The 18,423-nt window shown below is 39.3% G+C and overlaps 1 protein-coding gene across 2 annotated transcripts in view; it reads right to left on the minus strand.

The window, feature by feature from the left end:
- The window catches only part of LOC114053919 (phosphoprotein associated with glycosphingolipid-enriched microdomains 1-like), a 230,057-nt gene that overhangs the window by 191,232 nt on the left and 20,402 nt on the right, over positions 1–18,423 (minus strand). The window contains exon 2 of one of the 2 annotated variants that reach the window (XM_027877053.1): positions 45–89. The exons of the other annotated variant lie outside the window; for it this stretch is intronic. The gene's annotated coding sequence lies outside the window, so the exon portion shown is untranslated. The remainder of the gene's footprint in view (positions 1–44; positions 90–18,423) is intronic. 2 annotated transcript variants of the gene reach the window in all.

Genomic DNA, 18,423 nt, shown 5'->3' on the forward strand with positions numbered 1-18,423 from the left:
CAAATTACTGAGTTAGATTGAAACCAACCCAAAGAAAATTGTACCTCAGTTGTAGTACACCATTCTCAAGAACTGCATCTCAAGATCATCTGTAAGTAAAAAATAAATAATGTTGTATTCTCTTTTTTAGTTAAGATGGGGCGGGAGGGGAGAAGGTAAATCACAGTGAGAGAAACAGTGAATCTAAGACTGACAATTTAAGGCAAATCATACCATTCTATTACACTAGATGCAATCTGGGAAGGAAGTATCCATGATCCAAGTCATAAATAATTCACAACAAGCACACTGTGAAATAGCTAGAAAATTTTTCTTCAAATGCCTATTCTCAATTCAAAGTAAAAGGAAAACTAAGGAAGTGATAAAGCCAAAAACCATGCTTGACTATCTAAAATAGAAGTATCACATGCTTTGAGGCAACTATCCCAAACTTCCATTTGCATTGGTTGGGTCCCTAGAGGCTGGCTACAAGGTTCCCTTAGCATCCTCAAGTTAACCTTAAAGGGTTGAAGTTTTCCTTTCTAGTATTATATAGCCCATGAGCCCCTACTGGTATACTTACCACCACAATTATAAGTTGATGTCAATTAGTAAGCCAGACTTAATTAGCTACTGGGACAAGGTATTTACTATAGTGATATAGTTGGTTCAGTTGATACCAACATTCCCCCCAAAAGTTTGACATATTTTTCTACCAGTACATAGAGGGTCTAAGGGAAAGTGAACTCAATAATATAGTACACATAGCAGAGGACTAACTCAGTTCCTGGAAGTCCTTTTGCTGAAGTCTTTTTAGTAGCATGAGGTAATTGTCTAGGCTGACCCCTTCCTTCACCCATAAAGAAGTCTTTTGATGTAAATGTGACTTTTAAAAGTCTATACCTTATAAAATGGGTTTAAAAAAACACCAGTAATTAACAAGATAAATGTGTGTGTGTGTGTGTGTGTACACACACACACATATATGTATGTACATATGATTAAAGAATTCTACTTCTAGCTTCCTACAGAAAAGATCATATTGAGATGGAACAAGAGGAGAAGGCTTGAGCTAAAGTTATGAGAATGGGAAAAATAACTGGGAAGATAATTTGGAGGACTTTGGAATTTTAAAGAAAGATCTGAGATTGAATTTTGGGGTGCAGAAATGAGTGGACTTGAGGAGGAGAAAGAAAATACAAGAAGAGGGACATGAAGAGAGTGAGGAACAGGAGGGCACAAACGATACCTGGAAGGACCTCAAGGAGACAAAAAAGAAGGAGCAGAAGAGATAGAACAGGTAAAGGTAGTAAGCAAATAAGACAAGGTAAGACAAATTGCTGAGATGAGGTAAGATGTAAATAACACAAGGGACAGAAAAAGTAGTATGGCTCTATGGATACTAATAAGACACTAAAGAGGTGAGGAGAGGGACAACGTCAGGAGTTTAAGACCTCCACAACCAGTTTGCCATAGATGTTCTGAGGATTTCACTTCTAGCACATTGTGGAGAACACAGATAATTTGGCAATGACTTATATAGAATGTGTGATGTTCATATTTTTGCCATAATTAAATGGTTTCTCAATGTGCAGGCTGGTTTTCTTTTTTAAAAAGAATGGAATCAGGATCCAAAAGGATCTAAAAAAGTCAGAGAACTGGGATGAATCTAATAAGAACAAACTCAAACGGGAAAAATATAAAGTCTGATACATACAAAGTATTAGCTTCACAAAATGATAAATATGTAAAAATTTCTAATTCTTAATTGAGCAGTAAGTTTTACTCTGAGGAGACAAGAGACTATGAGGAATCCTAATGTTATTTTAAGCCTACAAGGTCTCCTCTTTTTTTTTTTTTAATTGAATATGCTTGGCCTTGAAGGCCCAAAATAATTCAGAGTGAACCAGCTGCATCTTCTTTGATGTTCCCTTCCTTTGACTATATTCTGCATCTGGCTTTACTCTACAAGCTGTTATGTTAACTGATAAGGCTTTGTGCTCTTTAGAATGTATAAAAACCTCTCTGCGAAATTTACTCTTTGGGAAAATAAGCACAGCTTAACTTCCAGCCTCAATCTTTCACTCCAGAAATTGAAGAATGCAGTCTTACTCATTCCTGTGCTAATTCACTTAATTAGGAGAATATTATTTTTTTCTTTAATACAAGATAGGGCCCCATATAAATCATGTGTATTTCTATATACTACCAACAAAACAAGCAGGAAGAAACAGAAATTCTATTTGAAATAACTGTAGACAATATAAAATACTTGGAAGTTTATCTGCTAAGACAAACCCAGGAGCTATATATATACTTTTCACACAAATAAAGATAGATCTAAACAATTAGAAAAATATTAATTGGACATGGGTAGGCTGAGCCAATATAATAAAAAGGATAATTCTACCTTAATTAATTTATTTATTCAGTGCCATACCAATTAAACTACCAAAGAATTATTGTGTAGAGCTAGAAAAAAATAGTAATGAAATTCATCTGAAGAACAAAAAGTCAAGAATTTCAAGGGAATCGATGAAAAGAAATGTGAAGGAAGTCAGCCCTAGCAGTTCCAGATTTCAAATTATATTACAAAATGATAATCATCAAAGCAATTTGGTACTGGCTAAGAAATACAGTGGGGGATCAGAGGAACAGATTAGGTATATAACACATAGTAGTAAATGATCATACTAATCTAGTGTTTGATAAACCCAAAGATCCAAGCTTTGGGAGTAAGAACTCAACATCTGACAAAATTGCTGGGAAAACTAAAAAGCAGTTTGGCAGAAACTAGGCTGAGACTAGCATTTCACACCATATATCAAGATAAGGTCAAAATGGATAACTGATTTAGATATAAAGGGTGATATCATAAGTAAATTAGGGGAACATGGAAAAATGTATCTGCCAGATCGACAGATAAGGAAAGAGTTTATGACCAAACAAGAGATGGAGAGGATTATGAGAAATAAGATAGGTTATTCTGATTACATGAAATTAAAAGGTTTTTGCACAAACAAAACTAATATAGCCAAATTAGAAGGGAAATAGAAAACTGGGGGAAAATATTTTTGCAGCAAATTTCTCTGATAAAAGCCTCATTTCTCAAATATATGGGGAAATGAGCCAAATTTATAAAAAATTCCCCAGTTGATAAATGGTCAAAAGATATAAACACATAGTTTTCAGAAGAAGAAATGAAAGCTATCAATAGTCACATGAAAAATGCTCTAAATCACTGATTAGAGAAATGAAAACTAAAACAACTCTGACATATCACCTTATACATCTCAGGTTGGCTCACATGACAGAAAAAAAATCACAAACAGAGGGGATGTGCAAAAAATGGTACATTAATGCATTGTTGGTGAACTAGTCCAATCACTCTGGAGAACAATTTGGAACTACGTATAGCCCAAAGGGCTATAAAACTATTCAAATCATTTGACTCAGCAATACCACTACTAGGTCTGGATCCCACAGAGATTAAAGAAAAGGGAAAATGCATAAAAATATTTATAGCAACTCTTTTTTTGTAGTGGCAAAGAACTGGAAATTGAGGGGATGCCCATCAATTGGGAAATGACTGAACAAGTGATGACATGATTGTGATGGAATAGTATTGTGCTATAAGAAATGAGGAGCAGGATAGTTTCAGAAAAATCTGGGCAGACTTATATGAACTGATGCAAAGTGAAGCGAGCAGAACCAGAAGACCCTTGTACACAGTAACAGCAATATTGTAAGGATAATCAACTATGAAAGACTTAGCTACTCCAATCAACACAATGATCAAAGACAGTTCCAACGGCCCCTTGATGAAAAATGGTATCACTTCCAGAAAGAGAACTGATGAACAACCATTTTTATATGTTTTCCATTCTCCACTGGAGTTTGAAGAATGGTATTGTGCCTTTTGAGATAATGCGTATCTTGCATATTCATTCTTTTTGACTAGCATTTCAATACCAAGCCTGAATCTCTAACTTGACAAATGCAATAGTAACTATTAGTTTGGCCAAAATCTGATGCTCTGACATCAAACTCCAGTCTTCCAACAAATAAAGTCCTATTTACTAAGTTTTTTAATTCTACTAGATCACCATTTGGCAGTGATGATTTTCTGTGTTTTTCCATCATTAGTTGGTGATTGCAGGGTTTGGCTAGGTCAAGGGGATATGTGATCCTGCAATACTCTCATCATTCAGTAAGACTCTCCATTATCAATTTCTTTTTCTTTTTGTAGGGTTTTTTTTTTATTGTATCACCATAAACAAATTGCTGTTCATAAATGCGTATTTCAGTGGTGTGAACTGATGAAAAACATCCCCAGAGAATAGGAAACTAAACCTAATAGCAGAGGATAAGGCCTAATAGCACTGTCCAATACAGCTGTGTATAACCAACAGAGCTAATTGCAGAGCCCTCTTCAGAGCCGACCACAGGTGACTTTTCTGGGCTACAGGCAGATCGGCAGTGACGAAGCAGTTGGCTGGTGACAAAGGAGGGAGTGATCTAGCTAGAATTTATTTTAAAAGAAACAAATATTTGTAAGGGTTCCTAACCTTGTTCGTGTATTATGGAACCCTTTAAGAGGAGCCTAATAAAGCCTATAATCTCCTCAGAATATTGTTTTTAAATGAATAAAATAAGAAGGCTAAGTTTACCAAGGAAGCCAATTATACTGAAATACAGCTAACAAAATATTTTTAAAAGTTCATGGACTCCAGGTTAAGAAACTCTGATCTCAAGGTATATCTCTGTGTATGTGTATGTGTGTGTATATACACATATATACACCAAAGTCCTTCTCTTCCATATGTTGTTCAGTCATGTCTAACTCTTTATGACCCCATTTGGGATTTTCTTAGCAAAGACACTAGAGTGGTTTGCCTTTTCTTTGTCCAGCTCATTTTACAAATGAGGAAACTGAGACAAGCAGGGTTAAGTAACTTGTCCAGGGTCACACAAGTGAGTGTCTGAGGTCAAATTTGAACTCAGGTCTTCCTGACTCCAAGCCCAGCGCTCTATCCACTGCATACCTAGCTGTGCCACCTCTTCTATATACTCTTCACCTAAGACTACTAAGACTGAGGCACATAGCATAGGGAAAAGAGCACTGGATTTCAAGTCAGAAGCTTTGGGTAAAAGTCCTACAAATCAGATCCAATAAACACATATTAAGTGCCTGTTATGTGCCAGGCACTGTGCTAAGGCATTTTGTTCCTTGGAGCTGAAACCAGGCAGAGCAGCAGAGGCAGAATGGAGTGAGCCCAAAAGTCCAGTTTCTGCCCTCTAGAAAGGAAGGCATTGGTAGGAGTTTGTTACTCTGCTCTCCAGCCCTCCCATCAGAGAGGAGAAGAGGCTGAGGGAGGTGGTATCAGTCAAGGCTTGAGTTAAGAAGCATGGTGATGATATCGGAGGTGACCAGCTTAACCTGGGAGGGGCATCTTGTTCCCAGGAGTTGAAACCAGGGAGAGAAGTAGATGTCTAACAGTTATTATTTGTGTCACCTTGGGCAAATCAAATAAACTTTGGCTCTGATCTACAAAATGAGGGAGTTGTCTCAGAAGACCTGTCCCTTCCACCTCTGTATGTAAGATTCTATGAGAATGATCACTCCTCCTTAGGACTCTCTAGGGCAAGGCTGAGGACCACTTCATAACACTTCTAATGAGACTTGAATTAAACATCTGACACTAATCTAAGTAAATGTTTCACTAGGAAGGCATGACATAAAATAATCTTTCTGGACAAGCAGTCTATCATAGCAATCTCTAGAATCTACATCTGCCAATGGTAACAATTTCAGAATTAATTCTCTCTCATCTTCTGTGACCCAAGAAAACTTTGTTTCAGTCTAGCCAGCAACAGTAGGGCAGCTAGGTGGCTCAGTAGATGGAGTGCTGGCCCTCAAGTAAGGAAGATCTGACATTTACTAGTTGTGGGACAAGTCACTTAACTCTACCTCGGTTTCCTTATCTGTAAAATGAGCTGGTGAAGGAAATGGCAAACTACTCTAGTATCTTTACCAAGAAAACCCCAAATGGGGTCACGAAAGAATACAACCTGACTAAACAACAACAAAAGCCGGTAACAATTGAAGTATGTAATATAAACCTGAGGTTTGCTTCATCCCTGCCTGCATGACAATGTGTCCAGAAGAATGACGGGGAAGAGAAAACATTCTTTTCATGGATTCTCCACTTCTCTACTCAAACTTCTGGACAAGCAGAGAATCCCTCCATTAGTGATTAACTGTCAGAGTAGATGCCTAACCAGAGCAACAAAAATTTAGCCCTGAAAAGGAACTGAAAGATTGTCAACACTTTCGTTTTACAGATGAAAAACTGATACCCAGAGTGGGTAAGTGACTTTCCCAAAGTCACAGAGATAGCTTTAGAGCCAGAGCTAAAAGCCAGGTCTCCTGCATTTGATTTAAAGTCAGTTGTTTTTCAGTCATGCCTGACTCTTCGTGACCTCATTTGGAGTTTTCTTGGTAAACAGGGTTAAGTTACTTGCCCAGGGTCACACAGCTAGGAAGTGTCTGAAGCCGGATTTGAACTCAGGAAGAAGAGTCTTCTTGACTCCAGACCAGGTGCTCTATCCACAGGGCCATCTAGTTGTCCCCTTGATTTATATATGTAGTCACGATGAAGAGCATTGCACACCATGTGAACGGGTGTGAAATGTTTTGCCCTTTCCCCCTTCTCTTCCTTTCCCATACAATTTTTACAAAGCCTTGCTCCTCTTTTTAATATTATGGTAACCTCATCATTGGCTAGATAATGGGGATACAATCTACAATGAAGATACCAAGAGAGATGTCAAAGATCATGGCAATAACTACAACAAAAAAGAAAGGAAACTACATTCAGATTTAAGGAGAGTAGGTATTCTAAACCAAAGTGTTTCTAAGTCAAGATTTAAATAAAATCTTCCGATTACTGGGATACTTTTCAAATTAGTTCCTCTCCTTCCCTACTTTAACATCCTTTTAGCCACCAACAATTTAAGAACCACTTAAGAAATAAATGATTCATGGCACTTGAAAGCATTCCAATTTTCTGCATGAAGTAAAACTTTGGTTTCTAGGTCTACTGGTGATCTTAAACTTAAATTGGGGAAAGGGCAAGATGAGAACCAGAAAGATCTTTTTCTTTTTAAGAATTTACTAGAGATATAAAGGAAAATTAATACACATAATTCAATTGTTAAAGGAAAACCATATGGCAGAATGAAGTGAATTAGACTTTAGAAGAGGATCTCTCTCACACCTTTCCCTTTTTTCCTTCCTTCTTTCCTTTCTTCCTTCCTTCCCCCTCCTTTCCTCCTTCCTCATTTTTGTTGATATGCTGTCTTTTTACACATTTCCCAATGCATTTATTTTCCTTCTTCCTCCCCAGAAGCCATCCTTTTAAACAAAGATTACCAAAAAAAAGCAGGGGGGAAAGATAGCAAATCCCCCCCCCCCCCCCCCCCCCCCCCCCCCCCACAAATCTGACTTTAAATGCAACGTTCCACATCACAGTCCTCCATTTCGACAAAAAGGCTGGGAAAAATGCCTGCTCATCTTTCTTTGGAACCATGCCTGGCCATTGTAATTTCACCACATTCACTTTGAATGATTCTGTTGTTTCCATTTACATTCTTGTAGTCATCATGTACGTGGTCTTCTTGGTTCTGCTTACTTCACTTTGCACCAATTCATATAAGTCTTCCCATACTTCTGAATTTATCATATTCATCATTTTGTACATTACAGTAATATTCCATTACATTTAGGTACCACAATTTGTTAGTTATTGCCCCAAGTGACGGATATCTACTTTGTTTCTAGTTCTTTGCTACTTACAAAAAACTGCTGCTTATCATAATTTTGGTATATATGGTATATATGTCACTAGCCTCCTCGTGTTGGGAAAGGTTAAGTGATTTGCCAAAAGTCACAAAGAGAGTAACTTTCTGAGGTGGGATTCGAACCTAGGTCTTCTAATCTTCAACTCTGGCATTCTATCCACTATGCCAATTAAAAAATATATAGGGACAAGGACAAAGACTGGGAGTATGACTTCACTGATAAGGAAACTTCCTTTACCAATGCAGGTCAACATCATCTCACTTAACTTGTTTGCCTCAGTTTCCTCAAGTATAAAATTGGGATAATAATAGTACCTGCCTCCCAGGTTGGCTATGAGGATCAAATGAGAAACTATTTTATAGCACTTAGCACAGTGCCTGGCACACAGTAGCTACCACCTAAGTGCTAGCTATTATTATGATTATTATTATTATCATCTCTGCAACTTAAAATCACGGAGTTAACTGAAGCACTGAAAAATTAAGTCAGTTTCCTAGGGTCACAAATCACTATCAAATCAACTATGTGTCAAAGGAGGTACTCAAATCCAGGTCTTCCTGCTTCCAAGCCCCGTCATGCCATGCTGGCCATATATGCACTATCCAACAACAACTAATCTATCAACAAACATTTATTAAGAACCTAACTATGTGCTGGGGGAAAGTACAAATAAACGAAACAATACAATGAAACTTACATTCTAATGAGAAAAACCAAAAAATGCATATATAAATTTATCTAAAATAATAATAAAGGAAATAAATACACATATGTACAAAGTAGTTAAATACAAGGAAGTTGGGGCAGGGTGCTAACAGTTGAGGGGAACTAGAAAGCCTTCTTAAGAAGATGGTGTTTGAGTTAAATCTTAAAAGAGGGACCCCTGGGGCAGTTAGGTGGCACAGTGGATAGAGCTCTGGCCTTGGAATCAGGAGGACAAATCTGGTCTCAGACACATGATACTTATTAGCTGTGTGTCCCTGGGCAAGTCACTTAACCCCGATTGCCTCACCAAAAAAAAAAAAAAAAAAAAAAGAGGGACCCTAGAAGGAAGAGGTAAGGAGGAAATCATTGTAGGAATCTAGGACAGCTCAGGACACAGGTATGGAGATGAGAGTGATGGATCATCCTGTCTGAGGAACAAATAGGCCAGTCTGGCTGAATCACAGAATGTTGGAGGAGGAGTAATGCCCAATGAGGTTGGAAAGATAGCCCAAGGATAGATTGTGAAGGGCTTTAAAAGTAGAGGGGTGTGGGGCAGCTAGGTGGCACAGTGGATAGAGCACCAGCCCTGAAATCAGGAAAATCTGAGTTCAAATCTGACCTCACACACTTGGCACTTACTAACTCTGTGACCCTAGGCAAGTCACTTAACCCTGATTGCCTCACCAAAAAAAAAAAGTAGAGGGATTTATATTTTGTCACAGGAGGCAATAGGAAGCCACTGGAGTTGACCGCACAGGGGAGTCACATAGACAGATCTGTGCTTAAGGAAAATGACTTTGGCAGCAATGTTGAGATTGTACTAGAATGGTGAGAGTCACGAGGCTGGGTGATGGATTAGGAGGCTGTTGCAATTATCTAGGTGCGAGGCGATGAAGGCATGATGCTGCCTCTCATTTAAAGTACATATTCCTGAACATTTATTCATTTCAGGGATGAAACAGAGTGGTAAATATAGGTGGATCAAACTTCAAAAATTCAACTTCAAAAATCTAGGGATTTGGGAAACTCAGAGCATATTTAGATGAAAGACAGGAACATGTTTCAAGAGTCAGAAAAAAAAGCTCACTGAGACTACTAAAAATGGAAAAGAGAAGACAGAGGAAGTGATTTTATATCCTTAAGGCACGAAGGGCTTTTTACACAGAATAAAGTGATCAGCTCTTCCTCATTCTCTAAAGACAGACCAAGAAGAAATGGCTTAAAATACAAAATGAAGGAATTAAATTGACGATAAGGAGAAATTTCCTGATGATCAAAATGAGACTCACTATCACAGGGTCTCAGAGACATCAGAAGTCACCTCTAGTTCAACTGACACTTAACCAAGAATATCATTTATAATCTTCTTGTTAAAAAAAGCCTCCATTGAAAAGCTACAGTAAAAAAAAAAATCAGTATTTTTCAAAACAGGCTTGCTTTGGGGCAACTCTACGGAATGTTCAAGCTCACAGAATGACAGAACTGGAAGGGGCCTTTGAGATATAATCACATTTGCCTCTTTTTATAGAGGAGGAGACTGAAGCCCATAGAGATAGGGTGACCTGCTGAAGGTCCCACAGAGCCAAGTCTTTGTGACTCCCAGACGTGTACTTTCCATTACAGTACTGGAATAGGTATTAGGAAAAGATGTCGTGGTATCTCACTACTGTTCTTTAAAAAGTTGTATGGTTAGAGTGAAAGAAGTCCAGAAAAAATCAACCGGTCACAGAAGTTTCAATTCTTCTTCCTAAGCATCTCCTCATCATTCTACCTACACATGGGCCATCATCTGCAATTCTCCATCCCTTATGCCTCACCTCACCCTGCTCCTCCTCACAGCACCTCCCCTCATACCCCCCAGTCCCAGACTCTGACTCTTGGTCAGGGATACAGTGAGCTTTCACCGTATCCCGCCTGGAACCAGGTCTCTACTGCCCTTTAAATATCCTCCCTCCCCTTAGAAAGTAAGTTCCTGGAAAGTAGGGACTGTCTTGCTTGCTTCTATTTGTATCCTTAGGGCTTAGCAGAGTGCCTAGCACTTAATTACATTTAATAAATAATTTATTTATCAATTCTAACATCATTGTTGCCTTTTAAAAGACGTTACTGGATGTAAAATACCTAAAATACCTAAAAATACCTATTAATGTTATTTAAGACACTTTACTATTAAGCACACACTAAGTGCTTAATAAATGCTTTGCACATAGTAAGGGATCAATAAATGTTCTATTGTAGTTGGGTATGGTCTCAGTTTGACACCTTTTAGTGAGGTAAGATTTTAAAAAGTTTCTTTCTTAAAGAATTTTCTACAAAAGTCAAAATATTCTCCCTTCTGTTTTATGTTTCAATTCAACAAGGGGCTTATACGAGGGAAATCTGTGTTTTTGTCCTTCCTATCCTATCCCCAGTTATTATTAGGACAGTGCCTTGCTCATAGAAGAACTTAATAAATATTTGTGAAATTGCATTTAAAACCTAATCTAATCTTCGGTGTGGAGATGACCGAGTTCTTGAAGGCTATTTGTCTGGAAGCATAGACCAAGCTTAACAGGATTTGAAAATAGGACTGACAATGTAATTAGCATATCCCAGTTTGGAAAGGCTCAGCATGAAAAGGTTGGCCAATAGGTTATGACTGTTTATGGCTACACCAACTATCCACCAACTAAAGTATGGAAGAGTTGTCAACTCCATGGTTGGGGGAAATACCCACCCTGCTGAAACCACAGGCCCTTGTTACTGAAGTCTGTGTAAGGCACTGTGATAGGCACTTGAATTAATAATGAACGTGGCCATGTGCCAAAACTGCCCACATCCAGAGAATTGCCTCTTATGATTCAAAATCAGCTTAAGGATAAGACATTCTCTAGGAGGCTATTTTTAGCAATGCAAATTTATATAGTACCTATGTCTTGTGAAAGTGGAACAAAAAACCCCCAAATGCATCAGGACACATTTGTGAAACATTTAGTTTTGAGGCTTTTATTCTGATGATCTGAAAGGCAGCAGAACTAGTCCCTTCTGTGGTAGAGTCTTGTTACTTCTGTTATGCTCAGGGATTCTGAATGGACCTGAATGGTTTCCAGGATTTAGGTAGCGCCAACATGGCCATTTACACATGAAACAGCTAGGCACTGGTGGGGATAACAAAAAAAAAACAAAAAACAGTGGTTCTCTATCTCAAGTATCTTAAGGGGGGGGACTATATGTATATAAGTATATATACACACACATACATACATATATACATACACGTATACATACACAAACACATATGTGAATATGCACAGGGTAGGGAGGGAGGGAGGGGGCACTACTAGTTTGGGCACGGAAGGATCTTGAATTCTTCCACTAGATGACATTGGTTTAAAGTGCTGAAGGTAGCTTACTTGCTCATGCAGTGGCTGCACAGCAATTTATAGTAAGAACTGAAAAATAAGGGGGCAACTAGGTGGCACCAGTGGATAGAGCACTGGCCCTTTAGTCAAAAGGACCTGAGTTCAAATCCAGCATCAGACAGACTAGCTGTGTGACCCTGGGCAAGTCACTTAACCCCAATTGCCTTGCAAAACAAAGCAAAACAAGAACTGAAAAATAAGTAAACAAAAAAGGGCAACTTTTAATAACGAGCAAATTTGTGTGAATAACAAATTGCTTAGTTCCCTTTTCCTACATTCCTCTAACCTCCCAAACTGGGACCACTTAAACTCCACTTAGAAGTCCAGCTTTGCCAAGGACTCTGGGACCAATCCACCTACCTAGGCAGGAGGAATAAGAAATCCCCCACCCCAGGTAATCAGGCTAATAACTGCATTACTGACAGCATCAATTCAGCATTAATAGTCATCCCATTTATCTTTAACCTAGTTCTAGTAACTGCAACTTGACTTCCTGTGCAGGAGTTTGTCAGGTATTTCAGTTCTGAATCACGCCTTATCCACCTCGTATTAATTAAATTCAATTCAACACGCATTCATTCACACCATGCACATGCACGGTATTATGACAAGCACTGGAGATATGAACACCCAAAACAAACAAAAAAATAGCCCCTGCCCTCAAGAAGCTTATGTTCTAGGAGAATCACAAACACAGAGTATCAATAGCAATACAATCACTACTTACATTTATCTAGGGCATCAAGGGTTTAGAATATGTTTTTTGCACATTATCATTTTATGATCACAACAGGTAAATTTGGTAGTCAAACAATAATCAGGTGGTCAAACCTGGGTGTGCATCTGAGAAGAAATAGCAAAAAAGTAGTTGAATTTAGGTAAGCAACTCTTTATTTTGAAAACATAGTAACTAGCTAGTAATGAGCTATTTGAATCAATTCAGCTTTTCTCAAAAACTATAGCAACTGGTTTGTCCTTAGAGACGCAGTCTGAAACATATTTCTAGCCAGTCTTATGCACAGCTGGTATCTCCTTCTCCAGAAAAATGAAGAGTCTCAAGAGCTCAGCTCTAGAGTCTGTTTGGTGTACATGTCTTAAATCAGCATCTTAATGAGGAAGGTTAGTTTATAGGTATGATGATTTTGGTTATTAAGCCAAACAACTGGTCTACATTACAAATCCTACTCCTGAATTTCAGTCCTTCTGACTGGGTCCCCTTTTACCTTCTTCTCAACTTTCCTGACACCAACTTCACTCCTTGCTTGCACCTCTGCTGGACTGACTCATGGCCAGCTAGCCTGCTGGGACCTCCATTTTCCTATGGCACGACCTCTTGATTGCTGGGGACCTACTTGTTTGGATCCACCCACTGAATGGTCTCTGCCAGACTGACTTACCTGTCTCTGGGGCTCTATCTGGTCTCTAGTCCCTGGCGACCCCTAATCTGACCCATCAGGATGACAACGTGGATCTGAGAGTATGTCACCTGTGCAAGCTTGGCAAGTTTACAAGGTTAATTTATGCCAAAGCCGTGCTCCTGGAAACCTGGCACTTAAATAGAATTTTTGGAAAGTGAATTCTATTTTAGGTGTACAGAGGGAAATTTGCTATTAAAAGCACTCCTGTGGGGAATCCTTTTGAAAAATCAAGAGCGGTCCCTAAAATCTTTTGTGTAATGACTCATATTTACATAGCATTTTATAGCTATAAAGAACTTTTTTATGTATTGAGATTTTCACCTATTTCCTTAGAGTAAGGAATGGCACAATAAGGTACACTGTGTACCTTGCATACCCTAAGTGCTTGGTGACTGACTACTTATCATTAATACCCAAGCAGTTCACATAAAGAATTTTTTTTAAATGAAAAGATCTGTAATATATGTTTCCTAACAACCAATAAAAATAAAACAATTGTCTTTAAGAACAAAATCTGTCTGTGCACTAAAGCGACAAACTCTCCAGACTTGAGAAACCTTATTTTCAAATCACTCCTGTTATCATTCCCCTTTTCAGTTCCTTCAGAAGCTGTCTCACAATGGATCCAATCCAACAGGCCTGCAGGCACAACTCTCATTGAAGTGACGGGGAGTTTTGACTGCATAAAGACTATGGGAAAGAACCTTGTTAAGAGGCCAGCCAAATGAATCTTTGCTCAGCTCCTGAATTCTTTAATGTTCAGGATAAGAATTCAGAGACATGTAAGATGTATTTTGAATAAAAGAAAACCACACATCTGTTAAGAGTTCAGTTTGACTCCCTAATCACTCCTCCCCACTCCTGCTGTAAAATTCTGTCCTACATAGCAATTGTACAAGGACGACTATCCCACCTGTCCTGGGGACAGAGGATATTTAATTTTATTGAAAACTTCCCCTTTGAAACCTTAAATGTATTTCTAGGATGGTTGATGAAAGGATGCTAATGAGTGGAATGAGAAAGAAAGGCTTTTGTTGAAAATGTGCTCCAAAAATTGGGCAGTGGGGGTAGGGATGGAAATGTTGGGCTGCAGAAAACGTATCAAATTTAAATTGTGAAGAAAAATCATTAGCTAGTCCTATCAGTGTGTCTTCATTGTGAAGTTTTCTGACATGGGCTGGGCATACACTGAGGAAAGGGACTTAAAGGGAATGAATAGGAACCTATAAAGGCCATACCAGCTGAGTAGCTAAAACAAAGTAACAGAAAAAAAGCAAGAAAGTTTTGAAGTTCCTGTGCTTAGAACAGTGCATAGTACACAGTAGGTGCTTAATGAATGCTGGCTGACTGGACACTGTCCTCTGTTTCACATTTCTGTAACTGTCCTTTCCATAACCATTCACATCCCATTTGTATGTTCCTTCAAACAGACTTACTAGCTGTTTCTCCTACACAATATTCTCTCTCCTGATTTGGTGCCTCTGCACGATACTCCCTCCTCACACCCCATGTCTGGGATGCATTACTCAGCCACTAAGAATCCTTAACTTCCATGAAAGCATAGTTCATCTCCCACAGGAAGCCCTTCCAGATTCTCCCAAATATTAGCACTCTCTACCGCCTGAAATGTCTTTGTATCATTCTGTGTACACTTTTACTCACTCATGTGTGTATGTGGTTCTTGTTCAGTCGTTTCAGTCATGACCAGCTCTTTGTCACCCCATTTGGGGTTTTCTTGACAGAAGTGCTGGAGTGGTTTGCCCATTTCCTTCTTCACCAGTTCATTTTTTTGTTTTTCATCCTTTGTTTTCAAAGAGGACCAATGACATCATGGAGTGACGTCCTGACTCAGGCATGAATTGTATTTAAGTGAGGCAGAGTTGCACAAAATGCTCAGCCTCACGCTCTCTTCCAAAGTCACTGTACTCCAGGGCCAAGACAAAAGTCAAGATGACTGGCAATGACCCGATATGCAGTGGATGACCTTGGTGTTTTCACTGGCTCACCAAGCTTTAAGTGCTCCCCGGTGCCTGCTTCTCCTGCCTTCATGAAACAAACTGTTCTCATTCACCCATTCTGCTGGGAGAAGTCTTCACATGCTTGGGGTGGATGTCCCCCTAACTCACCAATGGGTTTGAGGCCTATAGGTTAGGGATTACCCTCAACCTGGTTCGGCCAGCCTCCTGAGACAGTTTTACCAGCATGTGGCCTGTGAGCATGCTACAGCTTCTTGGAGCCACAGGTGAGAGTGGCTCCTTTTACAGATGAGAAAACTGAAGCAAACGGGGTTAAGTGACTTGCCCCGGGTCACACAGCTAGTAAGTATCTGAGACCACATTTGAACTCAGGAAGAAGAGTCTGAATCACTAGTAAGAAATTCAGTCTTCCAAAACTGAGTTGCAAGGAAGTGAGAGGCACATTGTGGAGAAGGAACTGTCCTATGATTGTGGGGCGTCTGGAAGTAAATCAGAGAACAGTTAGAAAACCTGGGAAAGAAGAGTCTATGTATCAAAAAGGATTGAGGCTTTCAGAGCCCAGACAGGTAGGTGAATGGGCAGAGAAGACAAGATGAGTGGCACCTGAGACAAAAATGCACTTTGCGGGGAAGGGGACTGTCTGTGTGTGTGTGGAGGTGGCCTAATGTGATTTTTCCAGGTAGCTCTGGGGAGTTATGGGTCAATACTAGCTACAGGTTTAGAGTAAGAGAATAAAGGAGTTTGCAAAATTAATGCTAGGAAAGCTTGCTGAAATCATAATGCACGACTATTAGCCCTAACTCATGCACATCTTGGGTTATATGAATATAGAGCTTACCCATCCACTAATTCTTAAAGATTATCTCCTCAGTTATTAACCCAGCTCATCTATACAGTAACCCTGTCCAATCAACCAATGAACGAGCATTTATTCATTACCTACTATATGCCAGGCACTGTAATAAGCGCTAGGAACACAAAGATAAATGGAATCAGTCCCTGCTTTAAAAAGCTAATGGTCTAACAAAGAAGATGTGCGCATATGCAGTTTTATACAGTCAACAAGCATTTATTAATCACTGACATACAAAATTGTTTGGGGGCACCAGCAGCCAGGGGAGATCAGGAAGGGCTACAGGTAGAAGGTGGCACTTCAGCTAAGTTTTGAAGGAAATCAGAAATTCCAAGAAGCAGAAGTGATAAAGGAATGTTCCAAAGCATGGAGAATGCAGACGTGATGTCTTGTGTGAAGGCCAGCAAGGAGGCTCATCAAGTGGAGGGTCACGAGGAAGATGAGAGAGGCCTGGGGATCATGCCTTATGATGACCTATTAAAGAATGTTTAACTGAAGAAGTCTCAAAGGGAGACAAAAACGAGTATTCGAAGTAATGTAACATGGATAGGGAGGAGACTTACGCTTGGCCCCTGTGGGCCAAACAAGGAGCAATGGGAACATTTTCTAACAATCAGAGCTGTCAAAAACATGATAGAAGGCCTCCATTATTAGAGATTTTCAAGTAGAAACTACATAATAGCCACAACAGCTAACCTTTATATAGCCCTTTAACTGTCACTGAGCTATCTCATTTGATCCTCACAAAAACCAGACAAGGTAGATCCCATTATTAATTCCATTTTAAAGTGAGGAAACTTGGGAGGAAACTTAGGCTTCTATGATATTATTGAGTCATTTCAGTCATATCCAACTCTTCATGACCCCATTTTGGGGTACTCTTGGCAAAGATACTGGAGTGGTTTGCCATTTCTTTCTCCAGTTTATTTTCCAGATGAAGAAACTGAGGCAAACAGGGTTAAATGACTTGCCCAAGGTCACAGAGCTAGTAAGTGTCTTAGGCCAGATTTGAACTCTGCTCTTGCTGACTCCAAATCCAACACTCGATTCTCTTTGCCACTTAGCTGCCTTGTAGTGTAGAAGATATTCTTGTTCTGGTAGGGCTTATACTAGATGACCTCTGTGGTCTCTTCTAAGTAAGAGTCTGTTATTTTGGAGGACACGTAGGAGGACGGTGGAGTGACAGTGACTGGCAGTGCCCCCAGCAAGGTACAGGAATCCAAGAAGAATGACTGCCTGATATTTCTGTGGAGTGTAGTGTGATGGCTGCCTCAGTACAGAGTGGGTTCACCCTCACTGGAGATCTTAAAACAGAGGCTGGATGACCCTTGTGCAGTATATTTACCAAGGGATTCCTGTTTAGGTTTGGGTTGGTGTTGTAGCAGAAAGAGTCCTGCACTTAGGAGTAGATGAAAAATAAAAGTTTTGAGTTTGAGACAAGGAGAGATTTGGAGAAGAGAAATTGCTCTCTGGCCAGAAGTAAAACTAAGCTATTTATGGGTGAAACTACCCTTGTCCTTTGAGATCAAAAGAGATGAGTAGCCATTTATCATTCTCCTTCTGGTGGAATTTGATTGAAACTTCTCTGGATGCTCTTGAGCATCACACACTGCCTCGGAAACTCAATGTTTGAACAACCCTTGACAGTCGCTTGACTTCTGAGCCTCAATTGTCTTATTCCATAAAATGGGAATGATGCCTAGGGTACCTACCTCTGAGGGATGTTATGAGGTTGTAAAGTACTTTGCAAACTGTAAAGGAATATATAAATGGCAGCTATTATTTTATGACATAAAATACATGTATGGTAGGCTACCAGATGGCATATGGGGACTGGAGTCAGGAAAACATGAGTTTAAATCCAGACACTTACTACCTGTGTAACTCTGGGCAAGTCCTTTAATCTGTTAATTGATTAAATTAACAATTTGATTATTAATCAATTGTAAACTAATAACAATACCTGTATCCCAGGGTTGTTTATGTGAGGATCAAATGAGATAATATCTTTAAAGTGCTTACCACAGTGCTTGGCACCTAACAGGCACTATATAAATATTTATTTCCTTTCTTTTCCTCCATAAATATGAACACCAGAAAAGAAGTGAGAAACCCCAAAAGCACCTGACAGCTAATTATTGTCAGAAGTAGGATTTACCTAGTTCTTCCTAAGTCCAAATCCAGCCTCTCCTATACCATCTCTCAACCTGATGAGTTGAGTCACAGG

Source organism: Vombatus ursinus, unplaced genomic scaffold (genome assembly GCF_900497805.2).
Source record: "Vombatus ursinus unplaced genomic scaffold, bare-nosed wombat genome assembly UNPS02014812.1, whole genome shotgun sequence".
Lineage (NCBI taxonomy): Eukaryota > Metazoa > Chordata > Mammalia > Diprotodontia > Vombatidae > Vombatus > Vombatus ursinus.